The sequence below is a fragment of the Symphalangus syndactylus genome, chromosome 5 (assembly GCF_028878055.3).
Source record: "Symphalangus syndactylus isolate Jambi chromosome 5, NHGRI_mSymSyn1-v2.1_pri, whole genome shotgun sequence".
NCBI classification, from domain to species: Eukaryota; Metazoa; Chordata; class Mammalia; order Primates; family Hylobatidae; genus Symphalangus; species Symphalangus syndactylus.
Window position 1 is genome coordinate 56,348,042 of NC_072427.2, and position 24,821 is coordinate 56,372,862.

At 38.7% G+C, this 24,821-nt stretch overlaps 1 protein-coding gene across 7 annotated transcripts in view; it reads left to right on the forward strand.

Annotated features, from left to right (window-relative positions):
- OTUD7A (OTU deubiquitinase 7A) overlaps positions 1-24,821 on the forward strand; it is a 397,910-nt gene that overhangs the window by 121,799 nt on the left and 251,290 nt on the right. The window contains exon 1 of one of the 7 annotated variants that reach the window (XM_055278537.2): positions 12,408-24,605. The exons of the other annotated variants lie outside the window; for them this stretch is intronic. The gene's annotated coding sequence lies outside the window, so the exon portion shown is untranslated. Of the gene's footprint in view, positions 1-12,407; positions 24,606-24,821 lie in introns of those variants that run through there. 7 annotated transcript variants of the gene reach the window in all.

Consider the following 24,821-nt stretch of genomic DNA (forward strand, 5'->3'; position numbering starts at 1 on the left):
TAGTGATGTTAAGCAGTTTTTCATATGTTTGTTGGCCACTCACATGTCTCTTTTTGAGAAGTGTCTCTTCATGTCCTTTACCCACTGTTTAATGAGGTTGTTTCTTGCTTATTGATTTGTTTGCATTCCTTATAGATTATGGATATTAGTCCTTTGTCAGAGGCATAGTTTGTGAATATTTTCTGCCATTTCTCTAGGTGGTATATTTGCTCCGTTAGTTTATTTTGCTGTGCAGAAGCTCTTTAGTTTAATTTTGTCCCACTTGTCAATTTTAGTTTTTGTTACAATTGCTTTTGAGGACTTAGTCGTAAGTTCTTTGCCTAGGCTGCTGTCCAGAAGGGTATTTTCTAGGTTTTCTTCTAGGATTTTTATAGTTTGAGGTCTTACATTTAAGATTTTAATCCATCTTGAGTTAATTTTTTATATGGCGATAGGGAGGGGTCCAATTTCATTCTTCTGCATATGGCTAACCAGTTTTCCCAGCACCATTTGTTGAATAGGGAGTCCTTTCCCCATTGCCTGTTTTTGTTGACTTTGTTTCTATTCAACAATGACTAGTTCAACTCATCCTGAAACAAATAATAATTATACGTAGGGTGGGAAGATTAGTTGGTTGTAGATGTGTGGCTTTACTTCTGGGCTCTCTATTTTGTTCCATTGATCTATGTGTCCACTTTTGTATCAGTATCATGCTGTTTTGGTTACTGTGGTCTTATAGTATAGTTTGAAGTTGGGTAATGTGATGCCTGCAGCTTTGTTCTTTTTGCTCAGGATTTCTTTGGCTATTCAGGCTCTTTTTGATGTCATATAAATTTTGGATTTTTTTCTAATTCTCAAAAAAATGACATTAGTTATTTGATAGCAATAGTGTTAAATCTGTAAATTGCTTTGGGCACTATGACCTTTTTTTTTTTTTTTTTTTTTTTTTTTTTGAGTCAGAATCTCTGTTGCCCAGGCTAGACTGCAGTGGCATGATCTTGGCTCACTGCAACCTCTGCCTCCCAGGTTCAGGCGATTCTCAAGCCTCAGTCTCCTGAGTAGCTGGGATTAAAGGTGCCTGCCACCACACCCAGCTAATTTTTGTATTTTTTGTAGAGACGGACTTTCACCATGTTGGCCAGGCTGGTCTCGAACTCCTGATCTCAAATGATCCACCTGCCTCAGCCTCCCAAAGTGCTAGGATTACAGGTGTGAGCCACCATGCCCGGTCGAACATTTTAACAATATTGATCTGATTCATGAGCATGGACTGCATTTCCATTTGTGTCATCTGTAATTTCTTTTATCAGTGTTTTTGAGTTCTCCTTTAGAGATGTTTCGCCCTCTTGGTTAAGTATTCCTAGGTATTGGATTTTTTTGTGTGGCCATTGCAAATGGCATTGTGTTCTTGATTTGACTCCCAGCTTGAATGTTATTGGTGTATAGAAATGCTACTGATTTTTGCACATTGATTTTGTATCCTGAAACTTCACTTACTATGGTTATCAGATCTAGTGCCCTTTTCATGGAGTCTTTAGGGTTTTACAAGGTATGGAATTATGTCATTCACGAAGAGAGATAGTTCGACTTCCTTTTTAAAAAAAAAAAAAATTTTACTCCTTTTATTTCTTCCTCTTGCCTGATTGTTCTGGTTAGGACTTCCAGTACTATGTTGAATACGAGTGGTGAAAGTGGGCATCCTCATGTTGTTCTAGTTTTTAAGGGGAATGCTTCCAGCTTTTGCCCATTATGTGTGATGTTTGAATATGCCACTTTTAAAATGCACTCTACTGGATAAGCATTTAGATTCTTTGCAGTTTGGAACTATTATAACACTGCCATTAGCCTTCTCAGACTTGTACTCTGGTGTGTATGTGGGTAGGTTTGTCTAGGGGTATATAATGATGTGGCATTGTTGGCTGATGGGGGATATCTGTCTCAAATTCACACACTGAATACCAAACTGTTTTCCAAAGTGGATGTGCCAATGTATACTTCCACCAGCAGTGTACGAGAGCTCACTTTACTCCACATCCTCACCAAAATTTGTTTATTTTTATTTTTATTTTTTATTATACTTTAAGTTTTAGGGTACATGTGCACAACGTGCAGGTTAGTTACATATGTATACATGTGCCATGTTGGTGTGCTGCACCCATTAACTCGTCATTTAACATTGGGTATATCTCCTAATGCTATCCTTCCCCCCTCCCCCAACCCCACGACAGGCCCTGGTGTGATGTTCCCCTTCCTGTGTCCATATGTTCTCATTGTTCAAGTCCCACCTATGAGTGAGAACATGTGGTGTTTGGTTTTTTGTCCTTGTGATAGTTTGCTGAGAATGATAGTTTCCAGCTTCATCCATGTTCCTACAAAGGACAGACTTTAAAGTGTGTGCTCACATGGTGGATGTTTGAGTATCTTTTTTTCACTGGTAACTACTAAAGTTCAGCACCTTTCCATGCTGTTTGTAAGAGCCCTACACTGGAAGCAACCCAAATGTCTATTAAGGGTGTAATGCAAAAATAAATTGTGATGTATTGACACAAAGGAATGCTATGCTATTATAACATTGCTGTGAATATTCTTGTGCATGTTTTTAATGGCCATATCTATGTATTTCCGTTGAGTAATACCTCGGAATGAAATTGCTGGTTCATAGGGTATTTGTACGTTTAGCTTTGGTAGATACTGCCTAATGGTTTTCAATGGGTAGTTGTCCCAATTTACAGTCCCATCATTATAATAAACCTTCTCATGATTTTTATTTTGATCTACTTCCACATGTATAGAAAAGTTGCAAAAATGGCACAAAGGACCCCCGTATATGTTTTACTCAAATCAACCAATTGCAACTGTATACCTTTTAACTCATTTGCTCTATCTATGTATATTTTATGTATATGGTATGTCATATTTTATATATATGGTATGTCATATATATAAAATATATATAGTAGCTATGTGTGTTTGTGTATATATAGGCACATGTGCATATTTATGAATACATATATATGTGTGTGTGTATATCATCATGGGATTTTTTTTTCTGAACCATTTGAGACTGGTAGAGACATCATGCCCCTTTACCACAAAAAATTTCAGTGCATATTTTCTTTTATAAAAAGGACACTCTCTTTCATGACTGTAGTACAATTATTAAAATCAGAAAATTTAATGCATACAATTCTAGTATCTAATCTACACTCTATATTCAATTTTATCAATTCTTTCAATAATGTCTTTTATAGCTATTATTTTCCTGGTCCAGGGTTCAATCCAGGATCTTAGGTTGCACTTAATTGTCATGTCTTCTTAGTCTCTTTTAATCTGGAACAGGTCCTAAGCCTTTCTCTGTCTTTCTTGATTTGGTGTTTTCCAAGAGCATGGACAAGTTAATTTGTAGGATGTCTGCCAATTTGATTTTTCTGAGGTTTCTTAAAGTCCCGTTATGGATTTTTTCCAGTAATGCCACGGAAGTGATATTATGTCCCTCCTAGTGCATTGTATCAAAAAGGCATATGATGTTGATTTGTCCCATTACTGGTTATGTTAATTTTGGTCACTTGGTTAAGATAGTGGAAGTTTCTCCCCTGTAAAATTATTTCCCTTTGTAATTAATAGGATTTTGCTCATTAAACTTTTATCTAATAGTTATCTACTAGCTTTAGCACTCATTGATGAATTTCTATTATTCCTCCTACATTGGCATTCTTCTGTATGTAAGAGGTTTATCTTCTCCATTTACTTAATCATCTATTTATATGGACTTATGGATCTTATTTTACCCAGTAGATTATATTCTGTTACTACCATTATTTATTGTGATGCTCAGGTTGGCCCAGATTTGGTGGGTGGGGAATCCCTTCAAACTAGCTCTCTGTCCTTTGGATTTGTGTCCACTGTTCTCTTAACACCTCCTTCCTCTCTGGTGCAAGGAGGTTGTCTAGGATTTCCTTTTACAGTCTTTGCTCCAGCACTGAAATCAGCCTTTTCCTAGGAAGTTCTGTTTTCTTTTATTTAGGGAATGTTATTTAGAAATAAAAATTTGGGTGCTGGATGTGCTCATTGCTTCTAGGCCTTGTCATAATTAAGAAATGTAGATATGTATCAAAAATGAGAACTTATATTGATACTTTCAGCCCTAATCTGCATAACCCTTCCCATCTTGGTAACTCCTTTTACCAGTAGTAAGACACTTTGCTTTCAATAATCTTAATATATTTACTCATTTGTTCAAATCTAGAATACATAGAAAGTGGTATCAGAATTGCCATCAAATACTAAAGAAAAAAAATCAACCAAGTATAGTTCAACATTTGTGTGGTAGTATTTTTAGGTATAATTTACATCAGTAAAACGTAGGTTTTAAGTGTGCAATTGAACAGATTCTGGCAAATGCATCTACCAATATAAATGACACCCCTACCAAGATACAGAAATTTTCTCTCACCCCAGAAAGTTTCACTGTGCCCTGTTCCAGTTAATACCCTCCAAAAGCAACAAGTTTTCTAAAAATTATTTAGAATGTATTTGTTTTGCCAATTTTAAAACTTCAGGTAGGCCGGGCCTGGTGGCTCATGCCTGTAATCCCAGCATTTTGGGAGGCAGAGGTAGGTGAATCACCTGAGGTCAGGAGTTTGAGACGAGCCTGACTAACATGGAGAAACCCTGTCTCTACTAAAAATACAAAATTAGCCTGGCATGGTGGTGCATGCTTGTAATCCCGGCTACTCAGGAGGCTGAGGCAGGAGAATAACTTGAACCCGGGAGGTGGAGGTTGCACTGAGCCGAGATCGCACTCCAGCCTGGACGAGAGTGAAACTCTGTCTCAAAAAAAAAAAAAAAATTATGTAAAAACTACTGTGGAGTTTGATTTCTCTTGTTTCCAGCTTCTATGAGATTTACCCATATGGCCGAGTATATCCATATGTCATTCTTTTTATCATTGAATAGTAAGTATTCTGTTGTAAAGAACATATGTATACATATATGTGTGTGTGTGGTGTGTGTATGTACATATATACACACCACAGTCATTACCCATTCTCTTCTTGATGGACATTTGGGTTGTTTTCAGTGTTATGTCACTATTAATAAAGCTGTTTTAATCATTCTTGTACAAGTCTCTGTGTGTGTAGACACATGTTTTCATTTCTCTTGCATAAATACCTAGTGGGGAAACCCCAGGGTAATAGGGTTGATATTTGCTTAGTTTTATAGAAAGCTATCATATCTTTTTCCAAATGAGTGGCATCATTTCTATGTTCCCTCCAGTAATGTAAGCAAGTTCCAGATGCTCCCTATCCTTGCCAACACTTGATGTTGTAAGATGTTAATTTTAGCCATTCTGGTGGGTATCAAGTGGTATCTGTTTGAGGTCTAAGTTTTCATTTTCCTGATAACTGATGATGTTGAGCACTTTTTCATGTACTGTTGACCATTTCTTTTTTTCATATTTTTTAAATTTTATTATTATTATACTTTAAGTTTTAGGGTACATTTCTATATCTTCCTTTTAAGTTCCTTTTCCAAATTTTTGGCAATTTTTTTAAAAAAATTAGATAATCTGCCTTTTCATTGTTGCCATAGGACTTTTATCATAGAGGTTAGAATTAAGTCATTTGTCAAGTCTATGTCTTGTAAATTTTTTTTCTCATTTGGGGATTTGTCTGTTTATTTTCTAAATGATGCTTTTCAGTGAGTTGAAGTTTTCATGTTTTGATAAAGTCTAACATGTTCGTTTTTTTCTTTTATGATCACTGCTTTCTGTGTTCTAAGAAATCTATAGCTACCCCCAATTGTGAAGATAGAAGACTGTGTTTACTTCTGAAAAAGGTTATAGTTGTAGGTTTAATGTTTAGTTTTGTGACCTATCTTGAATTAATCTTTGTTTGTGGCATTAGGTAGGAAATGAAGTACATTATTTTCACACATGAAAATGCAGCTATTCCCAGCACCTTCTGCTGAAGCCTTCCACCTCTGAATTACCTTGTCATGGTTGTGGGTTTCTTTCTAGCTCTCCCGTATTTTGTACCATTGAGCTATATCCTCATCTTTGTCCCATTGATTTATATGTTTGCCTTCATGCCCATATCATATTGCCTTGATTACTGTAGCTTTATAGTAACTCTTTAAGTTCTGTAAGACTTCCAGCTTTATATTTTCTGGATAATTTTGGCTATTCTAGATCAATTGTATTTTTATTTAAAATTTTGAATAATTTTGTCAGTTTCTACAAAAAGGCCTACTGGGATTTTTAGAAATAGAATTGTCTTGAATCTATAGATTAATTTTGGGAGAACTGACCCTAATATTGATGTTTTGAATCTATGAATGTAATATATTTTTCTATTTTGTAAGATCGTCTTTAATGTCTCTCAGCAGAGGTTTTTGTTTTAGTGTAGAAAGCCATGGCACCCTTTGCTAAATTTATTCTGGATTATTTTATGTTTTTTCAAAGCCATTATAAATTGATTTCTTTTAATTTCATTTTCCAACTTTTTGCTACTAGTATATAAAAATATAATTGATGTTTTTGGCATATTGACCTTGTAACTTGCAGCCTTACTAAATGCATTTATTGATAATAGAGCTTTTAGAATTTGCTACACTGACATTCATATCATCTACAAATAGCAAAACTTTTCATTTTTCCCTTTTAATCTTTTTCCCTCTTTTCTACTTTATTGCACTGGCTACAATCTTTCATACAAGTATTAAGACTAAATATGCTTAACTCGTTTTTAATCATAAGGGAAAATAATTCAACGTTTCATCATAAAGTAAGATTTAAGGATGGAATTTAAAAAAACGCCCTGTATTGCAGGAGGAATTCTTTCTTATTTCAAGGTTGCAGGATTTTTTTAAATGAATAGGTATTAAATTTAGCAAATGTTTTACTCTTTTTTAGTTAATATAGTAAATAATTTTTATTGGTTTTTGAATGTTTGCCCTATCTTACATTCTTGGGATACACTCTACTTGGTCTTGATCATTTTTCATGTATTACAGGATTCAACTAATACAGTATGAGTGATTATGGCAATGTTCGTGTTGGTTGTTGATCTGTTCTTTTCTTTTCACATTCTTCTTTTAGTGTCAGAGGTATGCTAGCCTCATGCCAAACTTGGGAAATGAGTTTTTCTTTCTCTTATCTTCTTAAAGTTGTATAAAATTACTATTATTTCTTCCTTAAATATTTGATAGAATTCACCAGTGAAGTCACCTATGTCTTTTTTAAGGTAAGAATTTTCATAATAAATACAATTTTCTTAGCAGATACAGATTCAGAATAAAATATGCAGTTCAGATTTTCTGTTTCCTTTTATGTCACATTTAGTAAGTTGTGTTTTAAAAGAAATTTGTCTAACTCATCTAAATGTCTAATTTATGAACATATTTCTTCACAGTATTTTCTTATTATTTTTATGTGTGTAGAATCTGAGGTTTTGTTCCCTCCTTCATCTGTGATGCTGATGATATAAGTGAGCCCCTGCTTTCCCTCTTTCCCTCCCTCACCTCCTCATTTCTCTCTTTCATCAGTCTTGCTAGGTGTTTGTTTACCAGTCTTATGAATCTTTCAATGAATCAAATTTTAGGTTGTTTAATTTTCTCTCTTATGATTTCCTTCCTTCTTTTCTTTCTTTCTTTTTTTTTTTTTTTTAGATGGGGTTTCAACATGTTGGCCAGGCTGGTCTCAAACTCCTGGCCTCAAGTTATGTGCCTGCCTTGGCCTCCCAAAGTGCTGGGATTACAGGCATGAGCTACCATCCCCAGCTGTTGATTTTCTTTATTTTCTATTTCACTGATTTCACCTTTCTTTTTTCCTTCTTTCTACTTACTTTGGTCTTGATTTGCTTATCTTTCATATATACTTAAGGTGAAAACTTAGATCACTAATTTTAAGCCATTCCTCATTTATGTGTTTAATACTGTAACTTTCACTGGAAGCACAGTTTAGCTGCATTACCAAAATTATGTTTTTATTATCTTCAAGTTTAAAATTATTTTCTAACCTCCCTTGTGTTTTTCCTTTCACTCATGAGTTATTTACATGCATGTTATTTAGTATCCAAATATTTGGGACTTTTTTACATATCTCATTTTTCATGATTGCCAGATTAATTCCTTTTTTGTCATAGGACATATTCTGTGTTATCTCAGCATTTTGAATTTTATTGAGACATGTTTGGTGGATCAGCATATGGCTTTTTCACCAAGATATGAAGGCTCTTTTTGCACTTGAAAAAAATTATATTTTACAGTTTGAATTAGAGTATTCTGTAAATGACAATTAGGTTATATTTGTTGATGATGTTCTGGTCTTCTATATCCCTACCTTTTCTGTCTAATTGTTCTAGCAGTTCCTTTAGAAATATTCATCAAAATCATCCACTATGGTTGTGGATTTGTCTGTATTTCCTTTTAGTCTTGTCATATTTTGCTTTATATATTTTGAAATCGTGTATTTATATACATTTATTGTCTTCCTGGCAAATTAATATTTTCATTATAATGAGATGTTTATCTCTGGTAATACTTTTTTTCTTGAAGTCTCTTTTGTTTGATTGTAATACATCCATTCCAACTTTCTTATGCTCACAGTTTGCATGTCATATATATTTTTAACCCCTTTTCATTCAAGCTACCTATGTCTTTATATTTAAAGTGAGTATCTGTAAATAAAGTCCATTTGGGTTTTGCTTTTCTATCTCTGACTTAATTGAAATAAATCCTCTGTATGCAACTTGGAAATAATATTCTGCAGTTTGTCCATTAGCATTTAATTCAATTATGTATATGTTTAGGTTTAATTCTATTTTTCTGTGGTAGGAAAAGCTTTTGACATGTTACAAATATGAAAAATGTTAGTGCCAGATTTTTTCTGAGGAGCCATATTTCAGATAGAAGAAATTTCTTTCCATTTCTAGCTTAGATTTATAAAATCTCAGTGGTTCGTTTTTAAAAAGCTTTATCTACATGCATGTGTTGAAACACAATTATTTTTTTTTTCCCTTAATCTGTTGATGTGGCAAATATTGTAGTGTTAAACCATCCTGGCATTCCTGTAATAAACAGAAGTTTGCCATGATTGTAATAAATGTATATAACCAGTCGTTGTGGATGAGATTGCCCTGTTATTTTTTTTTCTTTTTTCTTACTACTTCTTGTCACATTTCCATACTAAGATGATGTGCTAGTCTCATAACATGAGTTTAGGATTGTACACTCTTTTTCTTTATTGTGGGTTAGATTGTAAGACTGAATTATTTCTTTATTTGTTGAGAAAACCATCTGCACCTAGAGATCCTTTTATAGAAAAACAAAAGTATGCGTCTGTTGATTTAACTTATTTAATGGTTATAGGGCTATCCAAGTTTTCTGTTATTTTAATCAGCTTTGGTAAGTTTTATTTTTATAGGACTGTGTCCATTATGTTCATATTTGCCAATTTATTTGCATAGAATTATTTTTACAAGTTCTCAATAATATTATTCTTTTCATAAGCCTAATGGTTGATTTTCTTGGTCCTGCCTACCATATATTTGTTTTCTGGGGTTTTTAAAAAATTTCTGATCTTCATCGTTGTCTTTCTTCTAATTTTTTTGTGTTTATTTTGCTATTTTTCCTAACTTATTGAAATGGACATTTGGCTCCTAAATTTTTGGTATTTTTTTATTTTCTTGTATATACATCTAAAGCAATAAAACTTTCTCTGTCTGTGGCTTTTATTGTCTCTTACTAAGTTTTTGTGAAATATTTTATGATTTAGTTCAAAATATTTTATTATTTCAGTTGTGATTTTCTTTCATTGTTGGGTTATTTTATTTTTGTAATTTTTCCTGCAGATTGTATTCATTTTACTTACATTTCTAACATTTAACTCTTGAAAATATTAAATATCTGTGTGTATATGGAACAATAAAGTGAATATCCATGTATTCATCACCCAACTTTTACAATTATGAAGTTGTGGGGTGCAGCAAACCAACATGGCACATGTATGCCTATGTATCAAACCTGCACATTGTGCACATGTACCCTAGAACTTAAAGTATAATAAAAAAATTTTTTTTAAATTATGAACTTGTGGCCAATCTTACTTTTTCTATATCCTTGTTCCCACCATGACCTCCTATATTATTTTGAAGCAAATCCTGTGGGTTATTTGGAAGTATGTGTTAAATCTCCTAACCATATGGGAGTTTGCTAGTTATCTTTTAAAGTTAATTGGAGTATGGTCAGAAAACTTGGTCTGTATGATCTCTTCTTTTTAAATTTTTTATGATGCATTTTATGGCTCAGAGTATGATAAATATTTTGTAAATGTTTCATTTGTACTAACAGCATTTTATATTCTGCACCTCTTGAGAGTATAATTCTATATGACCCTTAAGTAGAGTTTGTCAATAGTACATTCACATCTATGTCCTACTTTTATTTTGTCATTCTGAAGTAATTCTTTTTATCACTAGCAAATGCCTTTTACCTAAAAGTCTATTCTGTCTGTTATTAATGTTGCTACACCAGTTTTCTGTTGGTTACAATTCACGTGATGTATTTCTTACCCATCCTTTTAATTTTGTCCTTTCTCTGTATGCTTTAGATGTCTTCTGTAAACAGCATATAGTTGAATCTTGCGTTCAGTCTGCCAATTTATTGCTTTTAACTGGAGCATCTGGTCTCTTTACATTTAATTTAATTAGTGGCACATTTGGGTTCACCTCTACCCAGCTCCTCTTGTACTTTCTGTTTGTTTCACATCTTCTGTTTTTTTTCCCCCTCTCACTGATTGCCTTCTTTTGGATTCTGTTTTAAACCAATTTTTCAAAATACATTGAGAATTCACCACTTCGTCTCACCCCCACGGCAGTCATCCTCGCCAGACCACTCTCCTCCTTCCTCCGGGAAGGCAGTGGCCTCCTGACTCATCTCCTCCTTGCTTCTCTCCTTCCTCCCACCTCCCACCCTCCCCCCACCATCTGCTCACTGAGCAGCAGCCAGAGTGAGCCCCATCACATGTGAGTTCTAGCATGAGGCAGCTGGGCTCCAAAGCCTGCAGCAACTCCTGGTTTCACACAGAGGGAAAGCGGTGAGTCTCATGGGGCTTCCGGCAACCCCAGAGGCCTCAGCTGCGACCCCACCTCTGCTCCGGGCACTCAGACACACCTGCCCACCTGAAGCTGTTCCAGCCTCTGGGGCTGTTGCCCTGCCAGGCACCCAAGTCACCAGCTCACCTCCTCCACATCCTTGTTCCAGAATCACCTTCTCAGTGAGGCCTGCTGCGGCCACCCCACTCATGTCCTCACACTCCCCTAGGCTTCCTCTCGCCTGTCCTTTTCTGTTGTCTTTTCACCGTGGTAGTAGTCTGTCACCTGTAAAATCCTGTGTGGAGCACTAAGTGTGGCATCATTCAAAGACGAGTCTGCCCCTTTTAGAAAAGAAGCCACAGGAGAGATTTCTGCCTCTTCTGTTCACTGATACATTGCAGTGCCTCAGAAGGGCCTAGCCCAGTGTGGGCATTCAAGACATGGTGAGGCCAGGGGCAGTGGCTCAGCCTGTAATCCCAGCACTTTGAGAGGCTGAGGTGGGTGGATCACTTGTGGCCAGGAGTTCAAGACCAGCCTGGCCAACATGGCAAAAACCCATTTCTACTACATGGTGGTGCATGCCTGTAATCCCAGCTACTCTGGTGGCTGAGGCACAAGAATCACTTGATTCTGGGTGGTGGAGGTTTCAGTGAGCTGAGATGGTGCCACTGCACTCCAGCCTGGGCAACAGAGCGACACTCTGTCTCCAAAAAAAAAAAAAAAAAAGACGTGGTGAGCAAATGTGGGCATTGCATTTTAACCTTAGTAGTTATTTGAAAGTTTTATGTCTCTTGTCTATTATGTTAACATTACTATAGAAATGGCAACATGCGTATTTATCTAATTAAGTCTAAAGTTAGCCAAACTGTTATTTTCCTCCTGGATTTTGCAATGACTTGTGACTACTTTTAAGATATTATTTCATTTTATTTCGTTAATTTTTTGAGAAAGGGTACAGCCAAGAGTGAATATCCAGTTGTTTTTGATATACTGAATCCAATACTTTTAGCATTGGACTGGATGACATCATGCAGCTAATAGACATAGAACCTCAAATTGCATTCCTTTTAAAAAGCCAATCCACAGGTGTTTATCGGGTCCCTACACTGGCTCCAAGCACTCAGTACTATGAGTTTTGAGTGGTTTCCAAAGCCATTTGATCCAAGATGAGTGGCATAAAAATACCTGGGGTGCTTGTAAATCAGTCCGAGACCCACATCCAGAAATTTCTCTGTGACAAATCTGGGCTGCTCCCCAGAAATGTGTGCTTTCATAAGACCGTGGCCTTTCTGAAGCCCCCAGTGAGTGGACAGCCCCTTCCCCAGCAGGTCCAGTATCCTCAGAGACCTCTGTACTTGGTATCTGATCTGATGCCATGTGGCATTTACAGGAATCCTGGCATGGTGTGGGAATACCTTGCTTTAAGGATACTTAGTAGGTGTAAATGAAAGTTTAAAATCGTCCGCAGAAGAGTAATTTGAGTCATCTTAAAATCAGGAAGGCTGCTTCTAAGCTTTTCGGCATCCACGCTGTCAGATCAGCAGTGCACCTTTGCGTACTATCCCAAGAAACATAATCATTTTGGGGCCACCGTGATTGTAAGGCTGGATTTCAGGAGTCAACAGGCTGCACTTGCGGAGAGAGCTGCAGAGGAGCGGCGTGTGCGTGTACAGGTGGTAACAGCCCTATCAGCGGAGGAAGCATAGGTGCTGGTCCTTTCCTCCACAGAAAACTGTCACAGCAGATAATCCTTCTGGGTTGTCAAATTAGGGATCACTGTCATACTCTATCAGAATGCCTCTGGGACCCTTGGAAAATGTATGGGATTGCTCCGAGGAGGATGCAGGCAACTGATCTCCCTCCCTAGACCTCTTTTGTAGATTCAGCACTGATGATGGAGGCTGGCATTTCTTCTTCACTTCCATTCTGACTTCTTGCATGCTCAGGTCTCCATCTTCAGCCAAATTCTTCACCTCTCCTCTTTACACTTATGATGCCAGTTATAGAGATAGGAGATAAGGGATCCACAGAGGTCCTCATCTGGCCCCATGGAATCCTCATCATTAGCTCCAGGCCCCCTGCCATTCTCCCTCCTCCCTCTCTCCCCATCCCCGCATGCCCAAGTTCTTCTGTCTTTGCTGTCTCCTATTTAACTAATTATTCCCTCCTGGAAATTCTCTCCCTTGTTTTCTCTGGCAAACTGTTAACCTTTTACAGAAATGCTCTGAATTATTTTTAACGCAAAAATAGTGACATTTTTACAGCCAGTGAAACAATGAAAAGAAGCTAAAAAATGTTAATAATACCACCCAATTTATACTTCTTTGAGCTAACAGATATTATGTACAAACTACCAGCTACACCTATACATTTATGAACATAAATATGCACTTTTATAAATAGATACTTTTTTACAACCGACTGTCTATGATTCCCCACAATACATATGATTCTGAAGCTTCCCTTCCCCAGGAAACTGTACAGCATGGATGTCCTTCCAGATTAGCAAATCCAGTCTAATTTCTTTCTCGAATGCTGTGTGATAGTCCCGTGTGAACACATTGAGTCTATCCAGTTATTTCCTACTGAGAAGCATGCTGACTTTCTCCAGTTTCTGCCACTTCAAAAATTCTTTATATCATTGAACACTTTCTAATATACTCCTGCTCTTATTTCTGTATGATATATTTCCAAAAATGGGACCACCGAGTCAACAAGTTCTTAGATATTGAACTTGAATCGCCGTTTCCACATTACTTTCCAAAAAGGGCATAGAAGTTCACATCTTTCCCCAAAATGCAAGTGCGTGCAGTGCTCACTAAACCCCTCTGACCCTGGATGTCAGGGTTTTTCCAGTTTGTGTGAAAATGATATGGCATTGGCAGTTTGCATCGTTTTTTCATGACTACCTTTTTGATGCATTACTGGCCGTCTTGATTCCATTTGATATAAACCACTTGTTCATGTCTTTTGCTGGAGTTTCTGTGGGGTTGTTTGTCTCTATTTCAATAGTGGATAGCAGTTCTTTGTTTAGAGGGCTGTTAGTCCCTTGCCTGTGTATGTGTTTCAACGATTTTTCTAAGTATATTAATGTCTTTTTATATTGTTTATTTTGCCATATTAAGAAACATTATCTGGTTAAATATTTCTATTATTTTTATTTATAATTTCTACCTATCCTACATTGCTTCAGAAGGTCTTCATGCCATCTGTAATTCCAGCACTTTGGGAGGCGGAGGCAGGCATATTGCCTGAGCCCAGGAGTTCAAGACCAGTGTGGGCAACACAGTGAAACCCTGTCTCTACTAAAAATACAAAAATTAGCTGGGCATGGTGGTGTGTGCTTGTAGTCGTAGCTACTTGGGAGGCTGAAGCAGGAGAATCACTTGAACCTGGGAGGTGGAGGTTGTAGTGAGCCAAGATCGTGCCACTATACTCCAGACTGGCGACACAGCAAGACTCTGTCTCAAAAAAAAAAAAAAAAAAAAAAGGTCTTCAAGCCAAAGTCATACAAATACAAAGTCATACAAATATTTGAATATATTTTCTTTTAATATTTTTACAGTTATTTTATTTTACATTTATATTTTAAATTTATCCAAAACTTACTTGTGTTGGGGGTGGGAGGATATAAATTTGTTTTCTGCCTGCTCTGTCTGTTAAATAAACTACTGTTCCCTGGGGACAGAAATGGCACCTGGAACATACATTGGTCTCATAGTGCATTGGTCAGCACAGCTTCAGTGTGAGGCGTACGCTCCCTCCCTGTCATTCTTTTCTACGGTTTTCTTTCTTGAGTCTGGATGTACGTTAATATATCTGAAGGGCTTAAGACAGCACCTCTTTTTTGTTTTCTGCTAAATTTATTTTGTTTTACTTACATCTTTAAACATTCAACTATGGAAAATATTAAACATCTATAAATATATACAGAGTAATATGCTGAGTCCCATGTACCCATCACCCAGCTTCTGTAATTATCAAGCTGTGGCTAATCTTTTTTTTGGGGGGTGGGGGTACCCTCACCCATTGCTAGTGCAACTACAGGTGTAAACATGTTCACTGCTTTTATCATTATTACTACTAATCTTATTTTTATAACTTTTAAGTTCAGGGGCACATGTTTGTTACAAAGGTAAACTTGTGTCATGGGGGTTTGTTGTACAGATTATTTCATCTCCCAGGTATTAAGCCTAGTACCCATTAGTTATTTTTCGTGATCTTCTCCCTCCTCCCACCCTCCGCCCTCCAGTAGGCCCCAGTGTGTGTTGTTCCCCTCTATGTGTCCATGTATTCTCATCATTTAACTCCCTCTTATAAGTGAGAACATGCAGTATTTGATTCTCTTTTCCTGCGTTAGTTTGTTAAGGATAATGGCCTCCAGCTCCATCCATGTCCCTGCAAAAGACATGATCTCATTCTTTTTTATGGCTGCATAGTATTCCATGATGTTTATGTACCGCATTTTGTTTATCCAGCTTATTATTGATGAGCATTTAGGTTGATTCCATGTCTTTGCTGTTGTAAATAGTGCTGTAATGAACATACAGGTGCATGTGCCTTTACAATAGAATGATTTATAGTGCTTTGGGTATATATCCAGTAATGGGATTGCTGGGTTGAATGATATTTCTTTCTATTTTTAGTTCTTTGAGAAATCACCACACTGTCTTCCACAACGGTTGAACTAATTCACACTCCTACCAACAATGTATAAATGTTCCTTTTTCTCCACAACCTTGCCAACATCTGTTATTTTTTGACTTTTTTTTTTTTTTTTTTTGAGACAGAGTTTCACTCTGTTGCCCAGGCTGTAGTGCAGTGGTGCGATCTCAATCTTGGCTCACTGCAACCTCTGCCTCCCAGGTTCTAGCAATTCTCCTGCATCAGCCTCCCGAGTAGCTGGGATTACAGGTGTGTGCCACCACACCCAACTAATTTTTTTGTATTTTTAGTAGAGATGGGGTTTCCCCATGTTGGCCAGGCTGGCCTTGAACTCCTGACCTCAGTTGATCCACCCCCGCCTTGGCCTCCCCAAGTGCTAGGATTACAGGCATGAGCCACCATGCCCGGCAATTTTTTGACTTTTTAATAAAAGCCATTCTGACTGGTGTGAGATGGTATCTCATTGTGGTTTTGATTTGCATTTCTTTAATGATCAGTGATATTGAACTTTTATTCATATGATTGTTGGCTACATGTCTTCTTTTGAGAAGTGTCTGTTCATGTCCTTTGCCCGCTTTTTAATGGTTTTTTTTTCTTGTAAATTTGTTTGAGTTCCTTATAGATGCTGGATATTACACCATTGTTAGATGCACAGTTTGCTGAAATTTTCTCCCATCCTATAGGTTGTCTGTTTACTCTGTTGGTGTTTCTTTTGCTATGCAGAAGCTCTTTAATTAGATCCCATTTGTCAATTTTTGCTTTTGTTGCAATTGCTATTGGCATCTTCATCATGAAATCTCTGCCTGTACCTATGTCCAGGATGGTATTGCCTAGGTTATCTTCCAGAGCTTTTATAGTTTTGGGTTTTACATTTAAGTCTTTAATCCATCTTGAGTTGATTTTTGTATATGGTGGAAGGAAGGGGTTCAGTTTCAATCTTCCATACATGGCTAGCCAGTTATCCCGCATCACTTATTGAATGGAGAGTTTTTTAGATGTTCCTTGTTTTTGTCAGGTTTGTCAAAGATTAAATGGTTGAAGGTGTGCTGTCTTATTTCTGGGCTCTCTATTGTATACCATTGGTCTATGTATCTGTTTTTGTACCAGTACCATGCTGTTTTGGCTACCGTAGCTGTGTAATATAGTTTGAAGTTAGGTAGCATGATGCCTCCAGCTTTGTTCTTTTTGCTTATGATTACCTTGGCTATTCAGGCTCTTTTTTGGTTCCATGTGAAATTTAAGATACTTTTTTCTAGTTCTATGAAAAATCTCAATGGTAGTTTAATAGGAATAGCATTGAATTTATAAATTGCTTTGGGCAGTATGGCTACTTTAATCATATTGATTCTTCCTATCCATGAGCATGAAATGTTTCTCCATTTGTTTGTGTCACATCTGATTTCTTTGAGCGGTGTTTTGTATTTTTCCTTGTAGAGATCTTTAACCTCCCTGGTTAGCTGTATTCCTCGGTATTTTACTCTTTTCATGACAATTGTGAATGGGAGTATGTTCCTGATTTAGCTCTTGGTTTGACTGTTGTTGGTGTATTACTACTATTCTTATCAGTTATTTTGTTCATACTTCAAAATAATTGTATCCAATTCCCCGAAATGCCATATTAGAACTCTGACAGTGCGTTCCAGCTTTGGGTTAATTTTGAAAAAATTGACATTTTTTATATTAATGTGTTTCACCTGCCCCTGCTGAAACATGATAAGCTTCTCTACCTGTAGCTTTCAGGCATCCTCTGAACACTCTTGTTTTGGTTGGCTGGTTGGGTCTCCTCTTTCTCTTGACTGCTGATTGTATTTCTCCATTATGTGGCTAAGACTTGAGTCTTGAATTCTTTTTCTGACAAACTTGCCATTTGAGAGCACTCAGACAGCATCCTGTCTATAGCTCACCCCATGGTGACAGTTCCAGCCATGACTTCATTTATTCAGCAGATATTTGTGGGGTATTATGGCCCTGTGCCATGCTAGGCACAGAAGAGACAGTGGTGAACAAGACGGATGTAATCTCTGTTCCCTAATAGAGCCATGGGCACGCTCAGGATAGAGAGCCAGAGGGCTGACCCAGTCTAGGCAGCCAGGGGGTGCTTCCTGGAGGAAAAAGTGTTTAAGTTGAACTCTGAAAGACCAATAGGAATTAGCCAGGCTGAGCAGCAGGATGTGAATGTTGGGGTAGAGGAGGTAGAGGGTGGAAAGAACACCGAGGCAGAAGAAACAGCTTATTCACAAATCCTACAGTTGCCCAGATAGTGAGTGGGGCCCACGGTGAGTCTGGCAGAGGAGGGGGTGTTGGTGGAGGGTCGGAAAGAGCCAGAGTTGACCAAATTCAGGGGAGGTAATGGTGACAGATGTCAGTGTCATCTGGTTAGATTTGCTCTGAGCTGGGCTCTGTTCTCAGCCCTTTGTGTTTGTCTCAGTTCACCCTTACAGCAATCCACTGAGTTAAGATGTAAGGAAATGGAGTGCTGATACATCACCAACTTGGCCAGGTTTGCACGGCCCCAGGATCATGAGTCAGAACTGAAACTTGGGCTCCAGAGCCCACTGTGGCAAACTAAGATGCTGTTAAAGAGCTTTTTTTCAGGACACTGGCTGAGTTTTAATTCTTATGTTTTGTCTGCTGTGTGAAGGAGCAATTAGAGATTGAACCAGTAGTTGAAGGGAGGATATCAAGATTGTGGTTTGGGTAAGATTTTTTGCAACCCTAGCAAAACATGGAGACTGATATCCAAAGGAATGCACAACTAGGAAAGTGGGGAGTAACACAGAAACCAAACAAGTAAGCAAGTATTCTGTGTGAAGAAGCCCTGAAAGAAGGACTTGGAGGTGGGAAGAATTCTTTGTCACTCTTTGTCTTCTTTGTCATTCTTTCCACTTAGAGTGAATTATTTCTACAGTATGAATCTGGCTTCACTAATACAATATTTTCTGGAGTGCAATGCAATTGATAGAGCCACCTGTACATAGGAAACTTGGGAAGTGCATGCTTGTTACATATGCCCCAGTTGAAATCCACGCTGTGGCGTTTCCAAGTGACTAGAGTAGACTTCTCCAAGAACCAACCTTTTAGTTGTTTTAGCCGTATGTTGTGAACAGCTTTCTAACATGAATTGTATGTTTCAATAGCCTGTTAAGCTGTAGTCATGCAACTACAAATATCCTCTCCTTGATATAAATATGAAGCATGGCACAATCAAATCACAACTAGGAGGCTACATGTACCCTTTTAACCCCAGATTCCCCTTGGGCAAGATCAGGCATCTCTCAGAGCCTCATTTTCTACAGTTATCCACAGCAGAGCCAGGGACAGAGGAGACACCAGCTCTGTGCATGTGTACTAGTCAGGAATAATTTCTCTTATGACAGTAGAATGCATCTACATGATTTCTGCTGTTTAATGAGTTCCACTGACACCAGGTGTTCCGTTTGCATGACTAAGTAAAGAAAAATAGTTGTAGGAAAAGGCCATGGAGTGTAGGAGAGACTGAGGGGATGATTAGTCTGTTTTTAGACATGATTTTAATATGAAAGTAGAAATTCCAGGAAGACAGAGGAGAGAGCTTGGCCCACCTTTAGCTCTCAGGATCCTCTATCTCCCTCCTCCTGGTTGGCATTGTTCTTCCCAAAGCACTAGGGCAGGTTCAAAAAATGTTACTGAAAGGGAAATGTCTGTTTATGTGATTATATATTTTTTCATTGAGGATAATTTCCTGTCTTACCCTTTTTTAAATATGCTTTATTTTTAGTGCAGTTTTAGGTTCACAGCAAAATTGAGAGGAAGGTGTAAAGAGTCGCTGTTCACCCCCAACCCCACACATGCATAGACACCTCCATTGTCTCAGCCTCCCCCACCAGAGTAGTCCAGTTTTTACAACTGACGAACCTACATTGAGACATCATTATTGCCCAGAGTCCATGGTTTACATCTGGGTTCACTCTTGCTGTTGTACACTCCACGGGTTTAGACAAATGTATAATGACATGCGTCTACCATTATGGTATCATACAGAGTAGTTTCACTGCCCTGAAATCCTCTGTGCTCCACCTGTTCATCCTTTCCTCCCTCTAGCCCCTGGTAACCACTGATCTTTTTACTGTCCCTGTGATTTTGCCTCTTCCAACATGTCAGTCGTAAAGTATGCAGCCTTTTCAGATTGGCTTCTTTCACTTAGTAACATGCGCTTAAGTTTTCTCCATGGCCTTATAGCCCATTTCTTTTCAGCATTGAATAATATTCTATTGTCTGTATGTACCACAGTTTATTTATCCATTCACCTACTGAAGGACATCTTGGTTGCTTCTGAGTTTTGGCAATTATGAATAAATCTGCTATAAACATCTGTGTTCTTATCTTACTCTTTTAGAATGCAAAATCAGAAAATACTCCCAATTCCTGAATGTGGAAAACTCTGTAGGTATGTAAAAAGAAATCTCCCTTTAGAGAAGGAGAAAATACACATGATTCACCAGCATTTGACTGAAACATCAAACAGTTATAACAAAACAGATTATGCCACAAATGCATTATCCCAGGAGTCTGGTGCTGCACATGCCCTGAGACCCAAGAGATCATTTCAACTATTAGGGAGAAGAGAGGACCTTGGATTTAGTCCTAAGGATATTTTGTACGTATATTTTGTAGTTTTTCCTTTGACACTTCAGCAACTTGACCAAAGCACTACTAAACTCTTCTCCAGGGAGAAAGCATGCAGTACCTGAGCTTGAACTATCAATGGTCCTCCATTCCTCCATCACATCCATCACTGACCTCCTGTAGACCATGTGGGGCTCACTCTGTACTGGCCATGGGCTCAGTGCTCTGGGGGATGACAGCAGTCCTGCCACCGCCCCCATGTTGGAGATGAGAACAAGAAGTTGTAGAAAGCCCGAGTATCCTGCCCAAGGTCACACAGTTGAGAAATAGTAGCATTGGGATTTAACCCCGGTCATCTCCACCCAACCGCATTCTTACTACACCTTGGCAGCAGCTGAATCTGACCTCATATCATCTGGTGTGGTCACTTCAGTGTATATGCCAGGAAATAAAATTCTGCAGCAGAGAACTGGAGAATGAACTGAGTTTGAATTGAGAGGCTGGCCAGAAGGTTGACATTTCAGAGCCAAACTCATAGAGGGAATTTGATGCCTTTGACAGGGATGGATGAACTCTCTCAAGCAAGACACGTTCAGAACAAGGCAGTTAGAGAAGGGAGAGAGCCAGCATTAAAGGTAGTTATGGAGAAGGGGAAACAAAGTAAAATATCATAATGGAAGGTAAGAGCTTTAAATGCAGAGGGTGATCTCTCAGGCACCGTGGGTTGCTATCACAGAATACTGTAGCCTGGGTGGCTTAAACAACAGACATTTATTTCTCACAGTTCTGGAGGCTGGGAAGTCCAAGAACAGAGTGCCAACATGGTTGGTTCTGGTGGGGCTCTCTTCCTGGTTGCTGACAACCACCTTCTTGCTGTGTCCTCACATGGCAGAGAGAGAGGAAGCAAGATGTCTCTTCTTAACAGGGCACGAATTCCATTCATGAGGGCTGCACCCTCATGACCTAATCACCTGCCAAAGGCCTCACCTCCTAATACCATTACCCTGGGGGGCTAGGGTTTCAATATATGAATTTGGTGGGGACACAGACATTCAGTTCATAACAGGAATCATTAGTATCATAGGAGAGAGAAGGAAAAATAAAGCACACATGAGACCCAGTGGGAGGAATAAGAGTGGAGGACAAAGGGCAGAGGGCTGGGAAGCATGTAGAGAGAAGGAACTGATAGAGCAGATGTGGACAGGAAGGTTGAAAAATCTGACAATAAGCAGGAGGCTACAGTTGCAACCATTGTTTGGAGGAGCCTTGCCCTCCAAGGAGAGTGTGAGGTATGCTTATGGAAAGGTGCATTGACCTCAGGGCATGCCTGTGGGTGAGGTGGGATCAAGCACACAGAAAGCAGAGGGTTAAATCTAAAAGTGAAAATGAAAATAATACCCAATTTTAGCTATATTATTTCCCAGGTACCACATGGAATGCCCGTGAATGTAAACTAGATATCAGATCTAAGTACCAGTTTTAACTTTAAAAGGAAAACCAAAAAAGGGCCATACTCAGTAGCCATGTTCTTTACTACTTTAAATGCAAGCTTCCGTATTAATGTGACTGTGGCCATAACCCATTGCCTGCCATATGCTAGGCATTGAAGTCACCATGTTGTTATTTCTTCTTTCTCATGACAGTCAGTGTCAGAGTTATTATACAAACCAGGACTATGCTTGTTTTGCTCATCTACAGGGTATCACGGTTATAAACTTTAGTTATTTATTTCTTCAATAAACAGATACAGTAACCCCTTAACACCCCCATACATGGAGAATACATTCCGAAACCCCAGTGGATACCTGAAACTGCGGCTAGTACCAAACCCTATATATACTAACTTTTTTCCTACATACCTACCTATAATAAAGTTTAATTTATAAATTAGGTACAGTAAGAGATTAACAACAATAATTTAAAAATAATTATCACAACATACTATAATGAAATTTATGTGAATATGGTTTGTATCGCCCTCTCAAAATATTTTATTGTACTGTACTCACCTATTTTCAGACCATGGTTGACCATGGGTAAGAAAAACCACAGATAAGACAGGACTACTGTACACACATCTATTTTTAGCTGGTGCTCTCTAGGTATCTGCACTGGGCATCAGGCCAACTGCTGGATCTCCAGGGGAGAATGACAGACACAGTCTATCCCTACCTGGACCTCACAGTATAATAAAAGATAAGCTAGTAACACACACATGCACATAATTGCAATGAATGTGAAGCATAGTAAAGGAAAAAAGTGGGTTTGTGAGAAAATAAAGGTGGGACTTCGTTGAGATAATTTAACCAAGGAAAGCATTTGAGCAGGTGACATAGCACCTGAGACCTAAAGGATGTGTGTGAGTCCTTATAGGAAAAATTCCAGGCCAAGGAGGAACGATCCTGAGAGTGTTGAGGGAAGAAAGCTCACAAAGCAGGAGAATGAAGAATAAAAAGAGGTCATGCGTAGAGAGGTGGAGAGTTAGGCAGGGGCTGCCCAGGTCACAGAAAGGGTCTTCTGTTTCATTCTCTCTGTAATTCTCTGTAACTGTAGAATTAAGGTGAAGGAAAAATATGAACCCATTGAAAAGGTCATTCAGATCACTAAACGGAAAATGGATTGAGGTGGGGACAGAGAGCAGGAATGAGGGGCCATCTCAGCTGCTCTGTGCTGGGGCAGATGGTAGAAGTGAAGATGGGGAGAATCCGGTAGCCTCAGTGCTATCTTGAAGGTGGAAATCCTGCCATGAAATTACTAATGCATCATGAAAGAAGGCTGATTAAGAATGGCTCCCAGGATACTGGTTTGATCAACTGAGTAGATGACAGAACCTTTTACTAAACTGAAGAAAATTGGAGGAGAAGCCAATTCGAAGAAGACAGCCAGATGTGCTTTTTGCCTCATTATGTTTGCAATAACTGGGAGGTATCCAAGTGGAGACTAAGTGGTCAGATGTACAAGACGAAGGTAAAGTTCAGAAGAGAGTTGGGGGCTTGAAATACAAACCTGGAAAGTGTTGGCGTTTGGGTGATATTTAAAGACGTGGCTACTGACAGCCTCATCTATGGAGAAAGCATAAGTGAGCATAAAGGAGCTCAGAGTGGAGCCCTGGGGTGTCATTTACACGTCAGATAGCCACAGAAAGGCCAGCCAAGAAGAGTCAGAAGGGGCGGCTGAGAAGTACTCGGATGAAACAGGAGAGCCAGGTGTTATTGCAGCAGCAGAGGAGAATGTTCAAGGAAGAAGTCATCAAAGACAACAAACACAGGGAGGCAAATAAAACAGGGAATGAAACACCCACAGTATTGGTAACAGGGCCATCCTGTGGATCTTAGCAAGAATAGTCTTGAGGAAAGGCCAAAGCTGAGGCCAGCTGGCACCAGGTTGAAGAATGAATGAGGGATATTCATTGGAATTTCATTCTAGATCAAAATACTCAGTGTGGTGAGATGACAGTCCTCACGAATTGGTCTCTAAATACAGTCCAAATCCTCAACATTTCAACATGGATTTTTGTGGAATTTGACAAAATTTAAAATACCTATTGAATACTAAAGGTCTAAGCTGAGACAACAGTGGGAAAAAAAAGGAGGGTGGATGGAGAGATCAACGTTTTAAATGAACAGTAACTACAATATGTGGTATTCCTGCCTGGGCTGGTGCTGTGGAAGAAACTGGAAAGCCTAGAACCGGCCTTGGACTATGTAGGAACTCGTACAAAATAGAGGCAGCCTTATAAATCAGCACAAGCTCTGCTGTGGGAAGGTTGGGAAAGGTGGGGTTATGAGGTGAGGTTGAGAGATGAGCCACTCAGAATATGGGATGCCAGGCTGAGAATGGATGCATGGCCAGATTCTTGTGCTGGACATGATGGGGTGATGGATTTGAGACCTGGTAGAGGAGTCTCTTAGAGGAGAATGAGCGCTTGGACCTAGCACCTGCTCCTGCATGGCCCATGGCCCTGGCCCACAGCCTCCTGTCTCCCTCTCAGTCAGCCTCACCTCTGATGAGGAGTCAAAATAGGGAGATGTAAGTGAAGATTTCAGACGTTTCCATGTATCATAATATGACATAGTGAAGCAGGCCACATGTGTTTTTCTGTTACTGTTTTTGCTGTTTTCCATCTCTCATTCAGGTGGATTTTCCTAGAAATTGACCCATGCAGGAACAATCCTCCCATTGAACACTGTTGACAAAAAGAACCGTGGCAATGCCATCGTCACTTCTAACATTGAGAACTCCTCTAGAATGTGCTCTTGGCTGGTAGGTGCAGTGGATCATTGAAGCCATTGGAGCCCACATGAAGTTACTGATGACTTAAGTGTCCTGTGAGAGCAGTGTTCTCAAGGGCATATTTCTTAAGGAATATATGTCTTGGGAAAGGGGCTAGTTTAGGTTTTGATTCTTGCTTCACAAAATGATTTGTTGAAGACAGGTTGCTAATGGGGTGCAATAGCATTCTGTTCATAGTGTTCTATG